We start from the raw sequence: 18,785 nt of genomic DNA on the forward strand, positions 1-18,785 counted from the left end.
CAGTGATGTCACGTTTCTGTGACGTCAGGACATTGTGAGGTCACAGGTGAGTCTTTCTATAGATATCAGAAGGTTGGAATGAGAGAACGTGTCCATTTACATGACTCCATTTGAAGTCGATGTAAGGACGGAACGTTGTGCAGCTTTCAGCATTGTCCCACACCAATCGGTGTCAGGCTGTCAATGAAGCAGTAATACCGTCAATTCTACGTTGGATTACACACAATATTTCACTTCACAGCATGGCTGAGATAACAGAAAGTGTCCACAGCAAATTATACATATCAACATGATGTATAGTCATGGAGTATGTCATTTGTACTTTCTTCAGTCACAGATGAACTCGACGTTTCTCCACCTATGTTCCTGCAGGAGTATAAAGATGCGTCGGCCGGGAATCGAACCCGGATCGACTGCTTGGAAGGCAACCATGCTAACCTTTACACCACCGACGCTGACCATGCTAAGCTTTGTTGAATAGGCATCTTAATGAAATTTGCTGATTGATTGGCCACGCCTCGAGGCACGCCACTAAATGAGACGGCTTACGTCACAAACTGAATGAAATTGGGCTTTTGAAATGTATTTCTGTCTTATGCAACGAGGGTCTACAATCTACGAAGCACTGATAACAAATTGTATTGAAATGAAGAGGACACTGCATTTGCATCCATATGGAGTAAATGGACACGTCAGCTGAACACTTCCTCCTTGCCAGCTGTCTTCTTTAACTTAAGAATGGGAAGCTAAGAAAAGGCACAGTTAGTGTGAAGCATCGGTGGTCTAGTGGTAGAATACTCGCCTGCCACGCGGGTGACCCGGGTTCGATTCCCGGTCGATGCACACTCTTTTGGTTTTTTGCGCCTCTAGGGGTTGAAAAAGCGGCCTCCAAACGCTTGTCTCCTGGTAAGAACACCTAGTCTGTGACGCAATGTGATTGTTGTCAGTGATGTCACGTTTCTGTGACGTCAGGCCATTGTGAGGTCACAGGTGAGTCTTTCTATAGATATCAGAAGGTTGGAATGAGAGAACGTGTCCATTTACATGACTCCATTTGAAGTCGATGTAAGGACGGAACGTTGTGCAGCTTTCAGCATTGTCCCACACCAATCGGTGTCAGGCTGTCAATGAAGCAGTAAAACCGTCAGTTCTACGTTGGATTACACACAATATTTCACTTCACAGCATGGCTGAGATAACAGAAAGTGTCCACAGCAAATTATACATATCAACATGATGTATAGTCATGGAGTATGTCATTTGTACTTTCTTCAGTCACAGATGAACTCGACGTTTCTCCACCTATGTTCCTGCAGGAGTAAAAAGATGCGTCGGCTGGGAATCGAACCCGGATCGACTGCTTGGAAGGCAACCATGCTAACCTTTACACCACCGACGCTGACCATGCTAAGCTTTGTTGAATAGGCATCTTAATGAAATTTGCTGATTGATTGGCCACGCCTCGAGGCACGCCACTAAATGAGACGGCTTACGTCACAAACTGAATGAAATTGGGCTTTTGAAATGTATTTCTGTCTTATGCAACGAGGGTCTACAATCTACGAAGCACTGATAACAAATTGTATTGAAATGAAGAGGACACTGCATTTGCATCCATATGGAGTAAATGGACACGTCAGCTGAACACTTCCTCCTTGCCAGCTGTCTTCTTTAACTTAAGAATGGGAAGCTAAGAAAAGGCACAGTTAGTGTGAAGCATCGGTGGTCTAGTGGTAGAATACTCGCCTGCCACGCGGGTGACCCGGGTTCGATTCCCGGTCGATGCACACTCTTTTGTTTTTTTGCGCCTCTAGTGGTTGAAAAAGCGGCCTCCAAACGCTTGTCTCCTGGTAAGAACACCTAGTCTGTGACGCAATGTGATTGTTGTCAGTGATGTCACGTTTCTGTGACGTCAGGCCATTGTGAGGTCACAGGTGAGTCTTTCTATAGATATCAGAAGGTTGGAATGAGAGAACGTGTCCATTTACATGACTCCATTTGAAGTCGATGTAAGGACGGAACGTTGTGCAGCTTTCAGCATTGTCCCACACCAATCGGTGTCAGGCTGTCAATGAAGCAGTAAAACCGTCAGTTCTACGTTGGATTACACACAATATTTTACTTCACAGCATGGCTGAGATAACAGAAAGTGTCCACAGCAAATTATACATATCAACATGATGTATAGTCATGGAGTATGTCATTTGTACTTTCTTCAGTCACAGATGAACTCGACGTTTCTCCACCTATGTTCCTGCAGGAGTATAAAGATGCGTCGGCCGGGAATCGAACCCGGATCGACTGCTTGGAAGGCAACCATGCTAACCTTTACACCACCGACGCTGACCATGCTAAGCTTTGTTGAATAGGCATCTTAATGAAATTTGCTGATTGATTGGCCACGCCTCGAGGCACGCCACTAAATGAGACGGCTTACGTCACAAACTGAATGAAATTGGGCTTTTGAAATGTATTTCTGTCTTATGCAACGAGGGTCTACAATCTACGAAGCACTGATAACAAATTGTATTGAAATGAAGAGGACACTGCATTTGCATCCTTATGGAGTAAATGGACACGTCAGCTGAACACTTCCTCCTTGCCAGCTGTCTTCTTTAACTTAAGAATGGGAAGCTAAGAAAAGGCACAGTTAGTGTGAAGCATCGGTGGTCTAGTGGTAGAATACTCGCCTGCCACGCGGGTGACCCGGGTTCGATTCCCGGTCGATGCACACTCTTTTGGTTTTTTGCGCCTCTAGGGGTTGAAAAAGCGGCCTCCAAACGCTTGTCTCCTGGTAAGAACACCTAGTCTGTGACGCAATGTGATTGTTGTCAGTGATGTCACGTTTCTGTGACGTCAGGCCATTGTGAGGTCACAGGTGAGTCTTTCTATAGATATCAGAAGGTTGGAATGAGAGAACGTGTCCATTTACATGACTCCATTTGAAGTCGATGTAAGGACGGAACGTTGTGCAGCTTTCAGCATTGTCCCACACCAATCGGTGTCAGGCTGTCAATGAAGCAGTAAAACCGTCAGTTCTACGTTGGATTACACACAATATTTCACTTCACAGCATGGCTGAGATAACAGAAAGTGTCCACAGCAAATTATACATATCAACATGATGTATAGTCATGGAGTATGTCATTTGTACTTTCTTCAGTCACAGATGAACTCGACGTTTCTCCACCTATGTTCCTGCAGGAGTAAAAAGATGCGTCGGCCGGGAATCGAACCCGGATCGACTGCTTGGAAGGCAACCATGCTAACCTTTACACCACCGACGCTGACCATGCTAAGCTTTGTTGAATAGGCATCTTAATGAAATTTGCTGATTGATTGGCCACGCCTCGAGGCACGCCACTAAATGAGACGGCTTACGTCACAAACTGAATGAAATTGGGCTTTTGAAATGTATTTCTGTCTTATGCAACGAGGGTCTACAATCTACGAAGCACTGATAACAAATTGTATTGAAATGAAGAGGACACTGCATTTGCATCCATATGGAGTAAATGGACACGTCAGCTGAACACTTCCTCCTTGCCAGCTGTCTTCTTTAACTTAAGAATGGGAAGCTAAGAAAAGGCACAGTTAGTGTGAAGCATCGGTGGTCTAGTGGTAGAATACTCGCCTGCCACGCGGGTGACCCGGGTTCGATTCCCGGTCGATGCACACTCTTTTGTTTTTTTGCGCCTCTAGGGGTTGAAAAAGCGGCCTCCAAACGCTTGTCTCCTGGTAAGAACACCTAGTCTGTGACGCAATGTGATTGTTGTCAGTGATGTCACGTTTCTGTGACGTCAGGCCATTGTGAGGTCACAGGTGAGTCTTTCTATAGATATCAGAAGGTTGGAATGAGAGAACGTGTCCATTTACATGACTCCATTTGAAGTCGATGTAAGGACGGAACGTTGTGCAGCTTTCAGCATTGTCCCACACCAATCGGTGTCAGGCTGTCAATGAAGCAGTAAAACCGTCAGTTCTACGTTGGATTACACACAATATTTCACTTCACAGCATGGCTGAGATAACAGAAAGTGTCCACAGCAAATTATACATATCAACATGATGTATAGTCATGGAGTATGTCATTTGTACTTTCTTCAGTCACAGATGAACTCGACGTTTCTCCACCTATGTTCCTGCAGGAGTATAAAGATGCGTCGGCCGGGAATCGAACCCGGATCGACTGCTTGGAAGGCAACCATGCTAACCTTTACACCACCGACGCTGACCATGCTAAGCTTTGTTGAATAGGCATCTTAATGAAATTTGCTGATTGATTGGCCACGCCTCGAGGCACGCCACTAAATGAGACGGCTTACGTCACAAACTGAATGAAATTGGGCTTTTGAAATGTATTTCTGTCTTATGCAACGAGGGTCTACAATCTACGAAGCAGTGATAACAAATTGTATTGAAATGAAGAGGACACTGCATATGCATCCATATGGAGTAAATGGACACGTCAGCTGAACACTTCCTCCTTGCCAGCTGTCTTCTTTAACTTAAGAATGGGAAGCTAAGAAAAGGCACAGTTAGTGTGAAGCATCGGTGGTCTAGTGGTAGAATATTCGCCTGCCACGCGGGTGACCCGGGTTCGATTCCCGGTCGATGCACACTCTTTTGTTTTCTTGCGCCTCTAGGGGTTGAAAAAGCGGCCTCCAAACGCTTGTCTCCTGGTAAGAACACCTAGTCTGTGACGCAATGTGATTGTTGTCAGTGATGTCACGTTTCTGTGACGTCAGGCCATTGTGAGGTCACAGGTGAGTCTTTCTATAGATATCAGAAGGTTGGAATGAGAGAACGTGTCCATTTACATGACTCCATTTGAAGTCGATGTAAGGACGGAACGTTGTGCAGCTTTCAGCATTGTCCCACACCAATCGGTGTCAGGCTGTCAATGAAGCAGTAAAACCGTCAGTTCTACGTTGGATTACACACAATATTTCACTTCACAGCATGGCTGAGATAACAGAAAGTGTCCACAGCAAATTATACATATCAACATGATGTATAGTCATGGAGTATGTCATTTGTACTTTCTTCAGTCACAGATGAACTCGACGTTTCTCCACCTATGTTCCTGCAGGAGTAAAAAGATGCGTCGGCCGGGAATCGAACCCGGATCGACTGCTTGGAAGGCAACCATGCTAACCTTTACACCACCGACGCTGACCATGCTAAGCTTTGTTGAATAGGCATCTTAATGAAATTTGCTGATTGATTGGCCACGCCTCGAGGCACGCCACTAAATGAGACGGCTTACGTCACAAACTGAATGAAATTGGGCTTTTGAAATGTATTTCTGTCTTATGCAACGAGGGTCTACAATCTACGAAGCACTGATAACAAATTGTATTGAAATGAAGAGGACACTGCATTTGCATCCATATGGAGTAAATGGACACGTCAGCTGAACACTTCCTCCTTGCCAGCTGTCTTCTTTAACTTAAGAATGGGAAGCTAAGAAAAGGCACAGTTAGTGTGAAGCATCGGTGGTCTAGTGGTAGAATACTCGCCTGCCACGCGGGTGACCCGGGTTCGATTCCCGGTCGATGCACACTCTTTTGGTTTTTTGCGCCTCTAGGGGTTGAAAAAGCGGCCTCCAAACGCTTGTCTCCTGGTAAGAACACCTAGTCTGTGACGCAATGTGATTGTTGTCAGTGATGTCACGTTTCTGTGACGTCAGGCCATTGTGAGGTCACAGGTGAGTCTTTCTATAGATATCAGAAGGTTGGAATGAGAGAACGTGTCCATTTACATGACTCCATTTGAAGTCGATGTAAGGACGGAACGTTGTGCAGCTTTCAGCATTGTCCCACACCAATCGGTGTCAGGCTGTCAATGAAGCAGTAAAACCGTCAGTTCTACGTTGGATTACACACAATATTTCACTTCACAGCATGGCTGAGATAACAGAAAGTGTCCACAGCAAATTATACATATCAACATGATGTATAGTCATGGAGTATGTCATTTGTACTTTCTTCAGTCACAGATTAACTCGACGTTTCTCCACCTACGTTCCTGCAGGAGTAAAAAGATGCGTCGGCCGGGAATCGAACCCGGATCGACTGCTTGGAAGGCAACCATGCTAACCTTTACACCACCGACGCTGACCATGCCAAGCTTTGTTGAATAGGCATCTTAATGAAATTTGCTGATTGATTGGCCACGCCTCGAGGCACGCCACTAAATGAGACGGCTTACGTCACAAACTGAATGAAATTGGCCTTTGAAATGTATTTCTGTCTTATGCAACGAGGGTCTACAATCTATGAAGCAGTGATAACAAATTGTATTGAAATGAAGAGGACACTGCATTTGCATCCATATGGAGTAAATGGACACGTCAGCTGAACACTTCCTCCTTGCCAGCTGTCTTCTTTAACTTAAGAATGGGAAGCTAAGAAAAGGCACAGTTAGTGTGAAGCATCGGTGGTCTAGTGGTAGAATACTCGCCTGCCACGCGGGTGACCCGGGTTCGATTCCCGGTCGATGCACACTCTTTTGTTTTTTTTGCGCCTCTAGGGGTTGAAAAAGCGGCCTCCAAACGCTTGTCTCCTGGTAAGAACATCTAGTCTGTGACGCAATGTGATTGTTGTCAGTGATGTCACGTTTCTGTGACGTCAGGCCATTGTGAGGTCACAGGTGAGTCTTTCTATAGATATCAGAAGGTTGGAATGAGAGAACGTGTCCATTTACATGACTCCATTTGAAGTCGATGTAAGGACGGAACGTTGTGCAGCTTTCAGCATTGTCCCACACCAATCGGTGTCAGGCTGTCAATGAAGCAGTAAAACCGTCAGTTCTACGTTGGATTACACACAATATTTCACTTCACAGCATGGCTGAGATAACAGAAAGTGTCCACAGCAAATTATACATATCAACATGATGTATAGTCATGGAGTATGTCATTTGTACTTTCTTCAGTCACAGATGAACTCGACGTTTCTCCACCTATGTTCCTGCAGGAGTATAAAGATGCGTCGGCCGGGAATCGAACCCGGATCGACTGCTTGGAAGGCAACCATGCTAACCTTTACACCACCGACGCTGACCATGCTAAGCTTTGTTGAATAGGCATCTTAATGAAATTTGCTGATTGATTGGCCACGCCTCGAGGCACGCCACTAAATGAGACGGCTTACGTCACAAACTGAATGAAATTGGGCTTTTGAAATGTATTTCTGTCTTATGCAACGAGGGTCTACAATCTACGAAGCAGTGATAACAAATTGTATTGAAATGAAGAGGACACTGCATTTGCATCCATATGGAGTAAATGGACACGTCAGCTGAACACTTCCTCCTTGCCAGCTGTCTTCTTTAACTTAAGAATGGGAAGCTAAGAAAAGGCACAGTTAGTGTGAAGCATCGGTGGTCTAGTGGTAGAATATTCGCCTGCCACGCGGGTGACCCGGGTTCGATTCCCGGTCGATGCACACTCTTTTGTTTTCTTGCGCCTCTAGGGGTTGAAAAAGCGGCCTCCAAACGCTTGTCTCCTGGTAAGAACACCTAGTCTGTGACGCAATGTGATTGTTGTCAGTGATGTCACGTTTCTGTGACGTCAGGCCATTGTGAGGTCACAGGTGAGTCTTTCTATAGATATCAGAAGGTTGGAATGAGAGAACGTGTCCATTTACATGACTCCATTTGAAGTCGATGTAAGGACGGAACGTTGTGCAGCTTTCAGCATTGTCCCACACCAATCGGTGTCAGGCTGTCAATGAAGCAGTAAAACCGTCAGTTCTACGTTGGATTACACACAATATTTCACTTCACAGCATGGCTGAGATAACAGAAAGTGTCCACAGCAAATTATACATATCAACATGATGTATAGTCATGGAGTATGTCATTTGTACTTTCTTCAGTCACAGATGAACTCGACGTTTCTCCACCTATGTTCCTGCAGGAGTAAAAAGATGCGTCGGCCGGGAATCGAACCCGGATCGACTGCTTGGAAGGCAACCATGCTAACCTTTACACCACCGACGCTGACCATGCTAAGCTTTGTTGAATAGGCATCTTAATGAAATTTGCTGATTGATTGGCCACGCCTCGAGGCACGCCACTAAATGAGACGGCTTACGTCACAAACTGAATGAAATTGGGCTTTTGAAATGTATTTCTGTCTTATGCAACGAGGGTCTACAATCTACGAAGCAGTGATAACAAATTGTATTGAAATGAAGAGGACACTGCATTTGCATCCATATGGAGTAAATGGACACGTCAGCTGAACACTTCCTCCTTGCCAGCTGTCTTCTTTAACTTAAGAATGGGAAGCTAAGAAAAGGCACAGTTAGTGTGAAGCATCGGTGGTCTAGTGGTAGAATACTCGCCTGCCACGCGGGTGACCCGGGTTCGATTCCCGGTCGATGCACACTCTTTTGTTTTTTTTGCGCCTCTAGGGGTTGAAAAAGCGGCCTCCAAACGCTTGTCTCCTGGTAAGAACATCTAGTCTGTGACGCAATGTGATTGTTGTCAGTGATGTCACGTTTCTGTGACGTCAGGCCATTGTGAGGTCACAGGTGAGTCTTTCTATAGATATCAGAAGGTTGGAATGAGAGAACGTGTCCATTTACATGACTCCATTTGAAGTCGATGTAAGGACGGAACGTTGTGCAGCTTTCAGCATTGTCCCACACCAATCGGTGTCAGGCTGTCAATGAAGCAGTAATACCGTCAGTTCTACGTTGGATTACACACAATATTTCACTTCACAGCATGGCTGAGATAACAGAAAGTGTCCACAGCAAATTATACATATCAACATGATGTATAGTCATGGAGTATGTCATTTGTACTTTCTTCAGTCACAGATGAACTCGACGTTTCTCCACCTATGTTCCTGCAGGAGTAAAAAGATGCGTCGGCCGGGAATCGAACCCGGATCGACTGCTTGGAAGGCAACCATGCTAACCTTTACACCACCGACGCTGACCATGCCAAGCTTTGTTGAATAGGCATCTTAATGAAATTTGCTGATTGATTGGCCACGCCTCGAGGCACGCCACTAAATGAGACGGCTTACGTCACAAACTGAATGAAATTGGGCTTTTGAAATGTATTTCTGTCTTATGCAACGAGGGTCTACAATCTACGAAGCACTGATAACAAATTGTATTGAAATGAAGAGGACACTGCATTTGCATCCTTATGGAGTAAATGGACACGTCAGCTGAACACTTCCTCCTTGCCAGCTGTCTTCTTTAACTTAAGAATGGGAAGCTAAGAAAAGGCACAGTTAGTGTGAAGCATCGGTGGTCTAGTGGTAGAATACTCGCCTGCCACGCGGGTGACCCGGGTTCGATTCCCGGTCGATGCACACTCTTTTGGTTTTTTGCGCCTCTAGGGGTTGAAAAAGCGGCCTCCAAACGCTTGTCTCCTGGTAAGAACACCTAGTCTGTGACGCAATGTGATTGTTGTCAGTGATGTCACGTTTCTGTGACGTCAGGCCATTGTGAGGTCACAGGTGAGTCTTTCTATAGATATCAGAAGGTTGGAATGAGAGAACGTGTCCATTTACATGACTCCATTTGAAGTCGATGTAAGGACGGAACGTTGTGCAGCTTTCAGCATTGTCCCACACCAATCGGTGTCAGGCTGTCAATGAAGCAGTAAAACCGTCAGTTCTACGTTGGATTACACACAATATTTCACTTCACAGCATGGCTGAGATAACAGAAAGTGTCCACAGCAAATTATACATATCAACATGATGTATAGTCATGGAGTATGTCATTTGTACTTTCTTCAGTCACAGATGAACTCGACGTTTCTCCACCTACGTTCCTGCAGGAGTAAAAAGATGCGTCGGCCGGGAATCGAACCCGGATCGACTGCTTGGAAGGCAACCATGCTAACCTTTACACCACCGACGCTGACCATGCCAAGCTTTGTTGAATAGGCATCTTAATGAAATTTGCTGATTGATTGGCCACGCCTCGAGGCACGCCACTAAATGAGACGGCTTACGTCACAAACTGAATGAAATTGGCCTTTGAAATGTATTTCTGTCTTATGCAACGAGGGTCTACAATCTATGAAGCAGTGATAACAAATTGTATTGAAATGAAGAGGACACTGCATTTGCATCCATATGGAGTAAATGGACACGTCAGCTGAACACTTCCTCCTTGCCAGCTGTCTTCTTTAACTTAAGAATGGGAAGCTAAGAAAAGGCACAGTTAGTGTGAAGCATCGGTGGTCTAGTGGTAGAATACTCGCCTGCCACGCGGGTGACCCGGGTTCGATTCCCGGTCGATGCACACTCTTTTGTTTTTTTTGCGCCTCTAGGGGTTGAAAAAGCGGCCTCCAAACGCTTGTCTCCTGGTAAGAACATCTAGTCTGTGACGCAATGTGATTGTTGTCAGTGATGTCACGTTTCTGTGACGTCAGGCCATTGTGAGGTCACAGGTGAGTCTTTCTATAGATATCAGAAGGTTGGAATGAGAGAACGTGTCCATTTACATGACTCCATTTGAAGTCGATGTAAGGACGGAACGTTGTGCAGCTTTCAGCATTGTCCCACACCAATCGGTGTCAGGCTGTCAATGAAGCAGTAAAACCGTCAGTTCTACGTTGGATTACACACAATATTTCACTTCACAGCATGGCTGAGATAACAGAAAGTGTCCACAGCAAATTATACATATCAACATGATGTATAGTCATGGAGTATGTCATTTGTACTTTCTTCAGTCACAGATGAACTCGACGTTTCTCCACCTACGTTCCTGCAGGAGTAAAAAGATGCGTCGGCCGGGAATCGAACCCGGATCGACTGCTTGGAAGGCAACCATGCTAACCTTTACACCACCGACGCTGACCATGCTAAGCTTTGTTGAATAGGCATCTTAATGAAATTTGCTGATTGATTGGCCACGCCTCGAGGCACGCCACTAAATGAGACGGCTTACGTCACAAACTGAATGAAATTGGCCTTTGAAATGTATTTCTGTCTTATGCAACGAGGGTCTACAATCTACGAAGCAGTGATAACAAATTGTATTGAAATGAAGAGGACACTGCATTTGCATCCATATGGAGTAAATGGACACGTCAGCTGAACACTTCCTCCTTGCCAGCTGTCTTCTTTAACTTAAGAATGGGAAGCTAAGAAAAGGCACAGTTAGTGTGAAGCATCGGTGGTCTAGTGGTAGAATATTCGCCTGCCACGCGGGTGACCCGGGTTCGATTCCCGGTCGATGCACACTCTTTTGTTTTCTTGCGCCTCTAGGGGTTGAAAAAGCGGCCTCCAAACGCTTGTCTCCTGGTAAGAACACCTAGTCTGTGACGCAATGTGATTGTTGTCAGTGATGTCACGTTTCTGTGACGTCAGGCCATTGTGAGGTCACAGGTGAGTCTTTCTATAGATATCAGAAGGTTGGAATGAGAGAACGTGTCCATTTACATGACTCCATTTGAAGTCGATGTAAGGACGGAACGTTGTGCAGCTTTCAGCATTGTCCCACACCAATCGGTGTCAGGCTGTCAATGAAGCAGTAATACCGTCAGTTCTACGTTGGATTACACACAATATTTCACTTCACAGCATGGCTGAGATAACAGAAAGTGTCCACAGCAAATTATACATATCAACATGATGTATAGTCATGGAGTATGTCATTTGTACTTTCTTCAGTCACAGATGAACTCGACGTTTCTCCACCTATGTTCCTACAGGAGTAAAAAGATGCGTCGGCCGGGAATCGAACCCGGATCGACTGCTTGGAAGGCAACCATGCTAACCTTTACACCACCGACGCTGACCATGCTAAGCTTTGTTGAATAGGCATCTTAATGAAATTTGCTGATTGATTGGCCACGCCTCGAGGCACGCCACTAAATGAGACGGCTTACGTCACAAACTGAATGAAATTGGGCTTTTGAAATGTATTTCTGTCTTATGCAACGAGGGTCTACAATCTACGAAGCAGTGATAACAAATTGTATTGAAATGAAGAGGACACTGCATTTGCATCCATATGGAGTAAATGGACACGTCAGCTGAACACTTCCTCCTTGCCAGCTGTCTTCTTTAACTTAAGAATGGGAAGCTAAGAAAAGGCACAGTTAGTGTGAAGCATCGGTGGTCTAGTGGTAGAATACTCGCCTGCCACGCGGGTGACCCGGGTTCGATTCCCGGTCGATGCACACTCTTTTGTTTTTTTTGCGCCTCTAGGGGTTGAAAAAGCGGCCTCCAAACGCTTGTCTCCTGGTAAGAACATCTAGTCTGTGACGCAATGTGATTGTTGTCAGTGATGTCACGTTTCTGTGACGTCAGGCCATTGTGAGGTCACAGGTGAGTCTTTCTATAGATATCAGAAGGTTGGAATGAGAGAACGTGTCCATTTACATGACTCCATTTGAAGTCGATGTAAGGACGGAACGTTGTGCAGCTTTTAGCATTGTCCCACACCAATCGGTGTCAGGCTGTCAATGAAGCAGTAAAACCGTCAGTTCTACGTTGGATTACACACAATATTTCACTTCACAGCATGGCTGAGATAACAGAAAGTGTCCACAGCAAATTATACATATCAACATGATGTATAGTCATGGAGTATGTCATTTGTACTTTCTTCAGTCACAGATGAACTCGACGTTTCTCCACCTACGTTCCTGCAGGAGTAAAAAGATGCGTCGGCCGGGAATCGAACCCGGATCGACTGCTTGGAAGGCAACCATGCTAACCTTTACACCACCGACGCTGACCATGCCAAGCTTTGTTGAATAGGCATCTTAATGAAATTTGCTGATTGATTGGCCACGCCTCGAGGCACGCCACTAAATGAGACGGCTTACGTCACAAACTGAATGAAATTGGCCTTTGAAATGTATTTCTGTCTTATGCAACGAGGGTCTACAATCTATGAAGCAGTGATAACAAATTGTATTGAAATGAAGAGGACACTGCATTTGCATCCATATGGAGTAAATGGACACGTCAGCTGAACACTTCCTCCTTGCCAGCTGTCTTCTTTAACTTAAGAATGGGAAGCTAAGAAAAGGCACAGTTAGTGTGAAGCATCGGTGGTCTAGTGGTAGAATACTCGCCTGCCACGCGGGTGACCCGGGTTCGATTCCCGGTCGATGCACACTCTTTTGTTTTTTTTGCGCCTCTAGGGGTTGAAAAAGCGGCCTCCAAACGCTTGTCTCCTGGTAAGAACATCTAGTCTGTGACGCAATGTGATTGTTGTCAGTGATGTCACGTTTCTGTGACGTCAGGCCATTGTGAGGTCACAGGTGAGTCTTTCTATAGATATCAGAAGGTTGGAATGAGAGAACGTGTCCATTTACATGACTCCATTTGAAGTCGATGTAAGGACGGAACGTTGTGCAGCTTTCAGCATTGTCCCACACCAATCGGTGTCAGGCTGTCAATGAAGCAGTAAAACCGTCAGTTCTACGTTGGATTACACACAATATTTCACTTCACAGCATGGCTGAGATAACAGAAAGTGTCCACAGCAAATTATACATATCAACATGATGTATAGTCATGGAGTATGTCATTTGTACTTTCTTCAGTCACAGATGAACTCGACGTTTCTCCACCTACGTTCCTGCAGGAGTAAAAAGATGCGTCGGCCGGGAATCGAACCCGGATCGACTGCTTGGAAGGCAACCATGCTAACCTTTACACCACCGACGCTGACCATGCTAAGCTTTGTTGAATAGGCATCTTAATGAAATTTGCTGATTGATTGGCCACGCCTCGAGGCACGCCACTAAATGAGACGGCTTACGTCACAAACTGAATGAAATTGGCCTTTGAAATGTATTTCTGTCTTATGCAACGAGGGTCTACAATCTACGAAGCAGTGATAACAAATTGTATTGAAATGAAGAGGACACTGCATTTGCATCCATATGGAGTAAATGGACACGTCAGCTGAACACTTCCTCCTTGCCAGCTGTCTTCTTTAACTTAAGAATGGGAAGCTAAGAAAAGGCACAGTTAGTGTGAAGCATCGGTGGTCTAGTGGTAGAATATTCGCCTGCCACGCGGGTGACCCGGGTTCGATTCCCGGTCGATGCACACTCTTTTGTTTTCTTGCGCCTCTAGGGGTTGAAAAAGCGGCCTCCAAACGCTTGTCTCCTGGTAAGAACACCTAGTCTGTGACGCAATGTGATTGTTGTCAGTGATGTCACGTTTCTGTGACGTCAGGCCATTGTGAGGTCACAGGTGAGTCTTTCTATAGATATCAGAAGGTTGGAATGAGAGAACGTGTCCATTTACATGACTCCATTTGAAGTCGATGTAAGGACGGAACGTTGTGCAGCTTTCAGCATTGTCCCACACCAATCGGTGTCAGGCTGTCAATGAAGCAGTAATACCGTCAGTTCTACGTTGGATTACACACAATATTTCACTTCACAGCATGGCTGAGATAACAGAAAGTGTCCACAGCAAATTATACATATCAACATGATGTATAGTCATGGAGTATGTCATTTGTACTTTCTTCAGTCACAGATGAACTCGACGTTTCTCCACCTATGTTCCTACAGGAGTAAAAAGATGCGTCGGCCGGGAATCGAACCCGGATCGACTGCTTGGAAGGCAACCATGCTAACCTTTACACCACCGACGCTGACCATGCTAAGCTTTGTTGAATAGGCATCTTAATGAAATTTGCTGATTGATTGGCCACGCCTCGAGGCACGCCACTAAATGAGACGGCTTACGTCACAAACTGAATGAAATTGGGCTTTTGAAATGTATTTCTGTCTTATGCAACGAGGGTCTACAATCTACGAAGCAGTGATAACAAATTGTATTGAAATGAAGAGGACACTGCATTTGCATCCATATGGAGTAAATGGACACGTCAGCTGAACACTTCCTCCTTGCCAGCTGTCTTCTTTAACTTAAGAATGGGAAGCTAAGAAAAGGCACAGTTAGTGTGAAGCATCGGTGGTCTAGTGGTAGAATACTCGCCTGCCACGCGGGTGACCCGGGTTCGATTCCCGGTCGATGCACACTCTTTTGTTTTTTTTGCGCCTCTAGGGGTTGAAAAAGCGGCCTCCAAACGCTTGTCTCCTGGTAAGAACATCTAGTCTGTGACGCAATGTGATTGTTGTCAGTGATGTCACGTTTCTGTGACGTCAGGCCATTGTGAGGTCACAGGTGAGTCTTTCTATAGATATCAGAAGGTTGGAATGAGAGAACGTGTCCATTTACATGACTCCATTTGAAGTCGATGTAAGGACGGAACGTTGTGCAGCTTTTAGCATTGTCCCACACCAATCGGTGTCAGGCTGTCAATGAAGCAGTAAAACCGTCAGTTCTACGTTGGATTACACACAATATTTCACTTCACAGCATGGCTGAGATAACAGAAAGTGTCCACAGCAAATTATACATATCAACATGATGTATAGTCATGGAGTATGTCATTTGTACTTTCTTCAGTCACAGATAAACTCGACGTTTCTCCACCTATGTTCCTGCAGGAGTAAAAAGATGCGTCGGCCGGGAATCGAACCCGGATCGACTGCTTGGAAGGCAACCATGCTAACCTTTACACCACCGACGCTGACCATGCTAAGCTTTGTTGAATAGGCATCTTAATGAAATTTGCTGATTGATTGGCCACGCCTCGAGGCACGCCACTAAATGAGACGGCTTACATCACAAACTGAATGAAATTGGGCTTTTGAAATGAATTTCTGTCTTATGCAACGAGGGTCTACAATCTACGAAGCACTGATAACAAATTGTATATAAATGAAGAGGACACTGCATTTGCATCCATATGGAGTAAATGGACACGTCAGCTGAACACTTCCTCCTTGCCAGCTGTCTTCTTTAACTTAAGAATGGGAAGCTAAGAAAAGGCACAGTTAGTGTGAAGCATCGGTGGTCTAGTGGTAGAATACTCGCCTGCCACGCGGGTGACCCGGGTTCGATTCCCGGTCGATGCACACTCTTTTGTTTTTTTGCGCCTCTAGGGGTTGAAAAAGCGGCCTCCAAACGCTTGTCTCCTGGTAAGAACACCTAGTCTGTGACGCAATGTGATTGTTGTCAGTGATGTCACGTTTCTGTGACGTCAGGCCATTGTGAGGTCACAGGTGAGTCTTTCTATAGATATCAGAAGGTTGGAATGAGAGAACGTGTCCATTTACATGACTCCATTTGAAGTCGATGTAAGGACGGAACGTTGTGCAGCTTTCAGCATTGTCCCACACCAATCGGTGTCAGGCTGTCAATGAAGCAGTAATACCGTCAGTTCTACGTTGGATTACACACAATATTTCACTTCACAGCATGGCTGAGATAACAGAAAGTGTCCACAGCAAATTATACATATCAACATGATGTATAGTCATGGAGTATGTCATTTGTACTTTCTTCAGTCACAGATGAACTCGACGTTTCTCCACCTATGTTCCTGCAGGAGTAAAAAGATGCGTCGGCCGGGAATCGAACCCGGATCGACTGCTTGGAAGGCAACCATGCTAACCTTTACACCACCGACGCTGACCATGCTAAGCTTTGTTGAATAGGCATCTTAATGAAATTTGCTGATTGATTGGCCACGCCTCGAGGCACGCCACTAAATGAGACGGCTTACATCACAAACTGAATGAAATTGGGCTTTTGAAATGAATTTCTGTCTTATGCAACGAGGGTCTACAATCTACGAAGCACTGATAACAAATTGTATATAAATGAAGAGGACACTGCATTTGCATCCATATGGAGTAAATGGACACGTCAGCTGAACACTTCCTCCTTGCCAGCTGTCTTCTTTAACTTAAGAATGGGAAGCTAAGAAAAGGCACAGTTAGTGTGAAGCATCGGTGGTCTAGTGGTAGAATACTCGCCTGCCACGCGGGTGACCCGGGTTCGATTCCCGGTCGATGCACACTCTTTTGTTTTTTTGCGCCTCTAGGGGTTGAAAAAGCGGCCTCCAAACGCTTGTCTCCTGGTAAGAACACCTAGTCTGTGACGCAATGTGATTGTTGTCAGTGATGTCACGTTTCTGTGACGTCAGGCCATTGTGAGGTCACAGGTGAGTCTTTCTATAGATATCAGAAGGTTGGAATGAGAGAACGTGTCCATTTACATGACTCCATTTGAAGTCGATGTAAGGACGGAACGTTGTGCAGCTTTCAGCATTGTCCCACACCAATCGGTGTCAGGCTGTCAATGAAGCAGTAATACCGTCAGTTCTACGTTGGATTACACACAATATTTCACTTCACAGCATGGCTGAGATAACAGAAAGTGTCCACAGCAAATTATACATATCAACATGATGTATAGTCATGGAGTATGTCATTTGTACTTTCTTCAGTCACAGATGAACTCGACGTTTCTCCACCTATGTTCCTGCAGGAGTAAAAAGATGCGTCGGCCGGGAATCGAACCCGGATCGACTGCTTGGAAGGCAACCATGCTAACCTTTACACCACCGACGCTGACCATGCTAAGCTTTGTTGAATAGGCATCTTAATGAAATTTGCTGATTGATTGGCCACGCCTCGAGGCACGCCACTAAATGAGACGGCTTACATCACAAACTGAATGAAATTGGGCTTTTGAAATGAATTTCTGTCTTATGCAACGAGGGTCTACAATCTACGAAGCACTGATAACAAATTGTATATAAATGAAGAGGACACTGCATTTGCATCCATATGGAGTAAATGGACACGTCAGCTGAACACTTCCTCCTTGCCAGCTGTCTTCTTTAACTTAAGAATGGGAAGCTAAGAAAAGGCACAGTTAGTGTGAAGCATCGGTGGTCTAGTGGTAGAATACTCGCCTGCCACGCGGGTGACCCGGGTTCGATTCCCGGTCGATGCACACTCTTTTGTTTTTTTGCGCCTCTAGGGGTTGAAAAAGCGGCCTCCAAACGCTTGTCTCCTGGTAAGAACACCTAGTCTGTGACGCAATGTGATTGTTGTCAGTGATGTCACGTTTCTGTGACGTCAGGCCATTGTGAGGTCACAGGTGAGTCTTTCTATAGATATCAGAAGGTTGGAATGAGAGAACGTGTCCATTTACATGACTCCATTTGAAGTCGATGTAAGGACGGAACGTTGTGCAGCTTTCAGCATTGTCCCACACCAATCGGTGTCAGGCTGTCAATGAAGCAGTAATACCGTCAGTTCTACGTTGGATTACACACAATATTTCACTTCACAGCATGGCTGAGATAACAGAAAGTGTCCACAGCAAATTATACATATCAACATGATGTATAGTCATGGAGTATGTCATTTGTACTTTCTTCAGTCACAGATGAACTCGACGTTTCTCCACCTATGTTCCTGCAGGAGTAAAAAGATGCGTCGGCCGGGAATCGAACCCGGATCGACTGCTTGGAAGGCAACCATGCTAACCTTTACACCACCGACGCTGACCATGCTAAGCTTTGTTGAATAGGCATCTTAATGAAATTTGCTGATTGATTGGCCACGCCTCGAGGCACGCCACTAAATGAGACGGCTTACATCACAAACTGAATGAAATTGGGCTTTTGAAATGAATTTCTGTCTTATGCAACGAGGGTCTACAATCTACGAAGCACTGATAACAAATTGTATATAAATGAAGAGGACACTGCATTTGCATCCATATGGAGTAAATGGACACGTCAGCTGAACACTTCCTCCTTGCCAGCTGTCTTCTTTAACTTAAGAATGGGAAGCTAAGAAAAGGCACAGTTAGTGTGAAGCATCGGTGGTCTAGTGGTAGAATATTCGCCTGCCACGCGGGTGACCCGGGTTCGATTCCCGGTCGATGCACACTC

General features: G+C 45.2%; 40 non-coding genes across 40 annotated transcripts; 20 read left to right on the forward strand and 20 right to left on the reverse strand.

Moving 5' to 3' along the window:
• Positions 1-383: 383 nt before the first annotated feature.
• Positions 384-455, reverse strand: Trnag-ucc (transfer RNA glycine (anticodon UCC)). The gene has a single exon. It is a non-coding gene; the product is annotated as a tRNA-Gly (tRNA).
• A 317-nt stretch (positions 456-772) lies between these two features.
• Positions 773-843, forward strand: Trnag-gcc (transfer RNA glycine (anticodon GCC)). The gene has a single exon. It is a non-coding gene; the product is annotated as a tRNA-Gly (tRNA).
• Positions 844-1,327: 484 nt separating this feature from the next.
• Positions 1,328-1,399, reverse strand: Trnag-ucc (transfer RNA glycine (anticodon UCC)). The gene has a single exon. It is a non-coding gene; the product is annotated as a tRNA-Gly (tRNA).
• Positions 1,400-1,716: 317 nt separating this feature from the next.
• On the forward strand, positions 1,717-1,787 carry Trnag-gcc (transfer RNA glycine (anticodon GCC)). The gene has a single exon. It is a non-coding gene; the product is annotated as a tRNA-Gly (tRNA).
• Positions 1,788-2,271: 484 nt separating this feature from the next.
• Positions 2,272-2,343, reverse strand: Trnag-ucc (transfer RNA glycine (anticodon UCC)). Its single transcript has one exon. It is a non-coding gene; the product is annotated as a tRNA-Gly (tRNA).
• A 317-nt stretch (positions 2,344-2,660) lies between these two features.
• Trnag-gcc (transfer RNA glycine (anticodon GCC)) lies at positions 2,661-2,731 on the forward strand. The gene has a single exon. It is a non-coding gene; the product is annotated as a tRNA-Gly (tRNA).
• Positions 2,732-3,215: 484 nt separating this feature from the next.
• On the reverse strand, positions 3,216-3,287 carry Trnag-ucc (transfer RNA glycine (anticodon UCC)). Its single transcript has one exon. It is a non-coding gene; the product is annotated as a tRNA-Gly (tRNA).
• A 317-nt stretch (positions 3,288-3,604) lies between these two features.
• Trnag-gcc (transfer RNA glycine (anticodon GCC)) lies at positions 3,605-3,675 on the forward strand. The gene has a single exon. It is a non-coding gene; the product is annotated as a tRNA-Gly (tRNA).
• Positions 3,676-4,159: 484 nt separating this feature from the next.
• Positions 4,160-4,231, reverse strand: Trnag-ucc (transfer RNA glycine (anticodon UCC)). Its single transcript has one exon. It is a non-coding gene; the product is annotated as a tRNA-Gly (tRNA).
• Positions 4,232-4,548: 317 nt separating this feature from the next.
• Positions 4,549-4,619, forward strand: Trnag-gcc (transfer RNA glycine (anticodon GCC)). The gene has a single exon. It is a non-coding gene; the product is annotated as a tRNA-Gly (tRNA).
• Positions 4,620-5,103: 484 nt separating this feature from the next.
• On the reverse strand, positions 5,104-5,175 carry Trnag-ucc (transfer RNA glycine (anticodon UCC)). Its single transcript has one exon. It is a non-coding gene; the product is annotated as a tRNA-Gly (tRNA).
• Positions 5,176-5,492: 317 nt separating this feature from the next.
• Positions 5,493-5,563, forward strand: Trnag-gcc (transfer RNA glycine (anticodon GCC)). Its single transcript has one exon. It is a non-coding gene; the product is annotated as a tRNA-Gly (tRNA).
• A 484-nt stretch (positions 5,564-6,047) lies between these two features.
• Positions 6,048-6,119, reverse strand: Trnag-ucc (transfer RNA glycine (anticodon UCC)). Its single transcript has one exon. It is a non-coding gene; the product is annotated as a tRNA-Gly (tRNA).
• A 316-nt stretch (positions 6,120-6,435) lies between these two features.
• Positions 6,436-6,506, forward strand: Trnag-gcc (transfer RNA glycine (anticodon GCC)). The gene has a single exon. It is a non-coding gene; the product is annotated as a tRNA-Gly (tRNA).
• A 485-nt stretch (positions 6,507-6,991) lies between these two features.
• Trnag-ucc (transfer RNA glycine (anticodon UCC)) lies at positions 6,992-7,063 on the reverse strand. Its single transcript has one exon. It is a non-coding gene; the product is annotated as a tRNA-Gly (tRNA).
• Positions 7,064-7,380: 317 nt separating this feature from the next.
• On the forward strand, positions 7,381-7,451 carry Trnag-gcc (transfer RNA glycine (anticodon GCC)). The gene has a single exon. It is a non-coding gene; the product is annotated as a tRNA-Gly (tRNA).
• Positions 7,452-7,935: 484 nt separating this feature from the next.
• Positions 7,936-8,007, reverse strand: Trnag-ucc (transfer RNA glycine (anticodon UCC)). Its single transcript has one exon. It is a non-coding gene; the product is annotated as a tRNA-Gly (tRNA).
• Positions 8,008-8,324: 317 nt separating this feature from the next.
• Positions 8,325-8,395, forward strand: Trnag-gcc (transfer RNA glycine (anticodon GCC)). Its single transcript has one exon. It is a non-coding gene; the product is annotated as a tRNA-Gly (tRNA).
• Positions 8,396-8,880: 485 nt separating this feature from the next.
• Positions 8,881-8,952, reverse strand: Trnag-ucc (transfer RNA glycine (anticodon UCC)). The gene has a single exon. It is a non-coding gene; the product is annotated as a tRNA-Gly (tRNA).
• Positions 8,953-9,269: 317 nt separating this feature from the next.
• On the forward strand, positions 9,270-9,340 carry Trnag-gcc (transfer RNA glycine (anticodon GCC)). The gene has a single exon. It is a non-coding gene; the product is annotated as a tRNA-Gly (tRNA).
• A 484-nt stretch (positions 9,341-9,824) lies between these two features.
• Trnag-ucc (transfer RNA glycine (anticodon UCC)) lies at positions 9,825-9,896 on the reverse strand. The gene has a single exon. It is a non-coding gene; the product is annotated as a tRNA-Gly (tRNA).
• A 316-nt stretch (positions 9,897-10,212) lies between these two features.
• On the forward strand, positions 10,213-10,283 carry Trnag-gcc (transfer RNA glycine (anticodon GCC)). Its single transcript has one exon. It is a non-coding gene; the product is annotated as a tRNA-Gly (tRNA).
• A 485-nt stretch (positions 10,284-10,768) lies between these two features.
• Trnag-ucc (transfer RNA glycine (anticodon UCC)) lies at positions 10,769-10,840 on the reverse strand. The gene has a single exon. It is a non-coding gene; the product is annotated as a tRNA-Gly (tRNA).
• Positions 10,841-11,156: 316 nt separating this feature from the next.
• Trnag-gcc (transfer RNA glycine (anticodon GCC)) lies at positions 11,157-11,227 on the forward strand. The gene has a single exon. It is a non-coding gene; the product is annotated as a tRNA-Gly (tRNA).
• Positions 11,228-11,711: 484 nt separating this feature from the next.
• Positions 11,712-11,783, reverse strand: Trnag-ucc (transfer RNA glycine (anticodon UCC)). The gene has a single exon. It is a non-coding gene; the product is annotated as a tRNA-Gly (tRNA).
• Positions 11,784-12,100: 317 nt separating this feature from the next.
• Positions 12,101-12,171, forward strand: Trnag-gcc (transfer RNA glycine (anticodon GCC)). Its single transcript has one exon. It is a non-coding gene; the product is annotated as a tRNA-Gly (tRNA).
• Positions 12,172-12,656: 485 nt separating this feature from the next.
• Trnag-ucc (transfer RNA glycine (anticodon UCC)) lies at positions 12,657-12,728 on the reverse strand. The gene has a single exon. It is a non-coding gene; the product is annotated as a tRNA-Gly (tRNA).
• Positions 12,729-13,044: 316 nt separating this feature from the next.
• Trnag-gcc (transfer RNA glycine (anticodon GCC)) lies at positions 13,045-13,115 on the forward strand. The gene has a single exon. It is a non-coding gene; the product is annotated as a tRNA-Gly (tRNA).
• Positions 13,116-13,600: 485 nt separating this feature from the next.
• On the reverse strand, positions 13,601-13,672 carry Trnag-ucc (transfer RNA glycine (anticodon UCC)). The gene has a single exon. It is a non-coding gene; the product is annotated as a tRNA-Gly (tRNA).
• Positions 13,673-13,988: 316 nt separating this feature from the next.
• On the forward strand, positions 13,989-14,059 carry Trnag-gcc (transfer RNA glycine (anticodon GCC)). Its single transcript has one exon. It is a non-coding gene; the product is annotated as a tRNA-Gly (tRNA).
• Positions 14,060-14,543: 484 nt separating this feature from the next.
• On the reverse strand, positions 14,544-14,615 carry Trnag-ucc (transfer RNA glycine (anticodon UCC)). The gene has a single exon. It is a non-coding gene; the product is annotated as a tRNA-Gly (tRNA).
• A 317-nt stretch (positions 14,616-14,932) lies between these two features.
• Trnag-gcc (transfer RNA glycine (anticodon GCC)) lies at positions 14,933-15,003 on the forward strand. Its single transcript has one exon. It is a non-coding gene; the product is annotated as a tRNA-Gly (tRNA).
• A 485-nt stretch (positions 15,004-15,488) lies between these two features.
• Positions 15,489-15,560, reverse strand: Trnag-ucc (transfer RNA glycine (anticodon UCC)). The gene has a single exon. It is a non-coding gene; the product is annotated as a tRNA-Gly (tRNA).
• A 317-nt stretch (positions 15,561-15,877) lies between these two features.
• Positions 15,878-15,948, forward strand: Trnag-gcc (transfer RNA glycine (anticodon GCC)). Its single transcript has one exon. It is a non-coding gene; the product is annotated as a tRNA-Gly (tRNA).
• Positions 15,949-16,432: 484 nt separating this feature from the next.
• On the reverse strand, positions 16,433-16,504 carry Trnag-ucc (transfer RNA glycine (anticodon UCC)). Its single transcript has one exon. It is a non-coding gene; the product is annotated as a tRNA-Gly (tRNA).
• Positions 16,505-16,821: 317 nt separating this feature from the next.
• Trnag-gcc (transfer RNA glycine (anticodon GCC)) lies at positions 16,822-16,892 on the forward strand. Its single transcript has one exon. It is a non-coding gene; the product is annotated as a tRNA-Gly (tRNA).
• Positions 16,893-17,376: 484 nt separating this feature from the next.
• Trnag-ucc (transfer RNA glycine (anticodon UCC)) lies at positions 17,377-17,448 on the reverse strand. The gene has a single exon. It is a non-coding gene; the product is annotated as a tRNA-Gly (tRNA).
• Positions 17,449-17,765: 317 nt separating this feature from the next.
• On the forward strand, positions 17,766-17,836 carry Trnag-gcc (transfer RNA glycine (anticodon GCC)). The gene has a single exon. It is a non-coding gene; the product is annotated as a tRNA-Gly (tRNA).
• Positions 17,837-18,320: 484 nt separating this feature from the next.
• On the reverse strand, positions 18,321-18,392 carry Trnag-ucc (transfer RNA glycine (anticodon UCC)). Its single transcript has one exon. It is a non-coding gene; the product is annotated as a tRNA-Gly (tRNA).
• A 317-nt stretch (positions 18,393-18,709) lies between these two features.
• Positions 18,710-18,780, forward strand: Trnag-gcc (transfer RNA glycine (anticodon GCC)). Its single transcript has one exon. It is a non-coding gene; the product is annotated as a tRNA-Gly (tRNA).
• The last annotated feature ends 5 nt before the right edge of the window (positions 18,781-18,785 follow it).

The sequence above is a fragment of the Haliotis asinina genome, chromosome 6 (genome assembly GCF_037392515.1).
Source record: "Haliotis asinina isolate JCU_RB_2024 chromosome 6, JCU_Hal_asi_v2, whole genome shotgun sequence".
NCBI classification, from domain to species: Eukaryota; Metazoa; Mollusca; class Gastropoda; order Lepetellida; family Haliotidae; genus Haliotis; species Haliotis asinina.